General features: G+C 37.0%; 1 pseudogene; it reads right to left on the bottom strand.

The window, feature by feature from the left end:
* Positions 1 to 319: 319 nt before the first annotated feature.
* Positions 320 to 446, bottom strand: LOC111826570 (annotated as a pseudogene).
* Positions 447 to 1123: the final 677 nt, after the last annotated feature.

The following is a 1123-nucleotide window of genomic DNA, read 5'->3' as shown; positions in this document are numbered from 1 at the left end:
AATCTAAAGACAAGGCCAAAGATTTTTAAATGGTGGCCTTGTGTAAAAAAGATGAGCTGAGACAAGCATATTTTCTTTCTCATTAATTTAGGAAATTAAAAGAACTTACCAACCATAGTGCAAGTTGATAATGGGAGGTGGTGATGGCAACCAAATTTGTGAGTAGACAGAGTCAGTGAAGATTAGAGACAACTGGAATGAGGAGAAACTGGTAATGAATGACAATGAGGAGTTCATGTCAATCATAGAGCGTTAGAGTGACAGTATGCATACCTGTTGCATAGACTCTAGATCTCTCTTATCTCCAGTTCCAGCTCCCAAGAGCTCCGCCTCTACCATGGCTTCTCTCCTTGGCATCAAGCAACATGCCCATCTTCTATATTATTGCTTTCTACTGATAAGAACAGATACTACACTTGATCTTAGCCAAAAGGCCGAGAAGCGATATTATTATTGCTTTCTATATGTGCTTAACCCTTTGAGTGCCAACAAATATCCTAGGAACTATGCTAAAATTGCCAAGGCATTTTGAGTTAAGGTTTTTAATTTTTTTACCACATAAAGAGTGAACTACTAGCATCTAATAGTGACACTGCAGGAGGAATGCGATAGCACTCCTGGCACTTTTGGCAAAAGACAGGAGGAGCGCGATCATGCTCCCCGGCACTCTAGGGGTTAAAATAACCCACCCATTTTGAGACTTGAGAGTTTCTCCTTCCTAGAAACAAAAAAAAAAAAACTTAAAACACATCCTAGATTGATAGCCATATGTTATCAATAATAATTCATATGAACTTCATCCAAGCAATCACCCAAGAGGAAATGTGGTATAAAGCTTGACATGGAAGGAAAGCTGTGAAATGACCTAAAAGGAGCAGAATATTCTTTTGTAAAGGTACATGTCCTGAAACAAATATATACTTCAGCTACTGAAAAATTATTCAATATGTCCTTGTATTTCAGTCTAGGGGAGTAATTAAAATTGCACAGCTTGAGAAAAAGCACCTTGGAATATTTTCATGTGAAAGATGTTACCTTAATATCAAAGGCAATTTTTTCTCTTTGGTATCATATATTTTCTTTTAATAAGTTTACCTGCTTCAGGGCAATAACATTTTGTTAC

Source organism: Myotis lucifugus, unplaced genomic scaffold, assembly GCF_000147115.1.
Source record: "Myotis lucifugus unplaced genomic scaffold, Myoluc2.0 scaffold_1, whole genome shotgun sequence".
In the NCBI taxonomy this organism is placed as follows: Eukaryota; Metazoa; Chordata; class Mammalia; order Chiroptera; family Vespertilionidae; genus Myotis; species Myotis lucifugus.
This window is presented reverse-complemented; position numbering and strand designations above follow the sequence as displayed.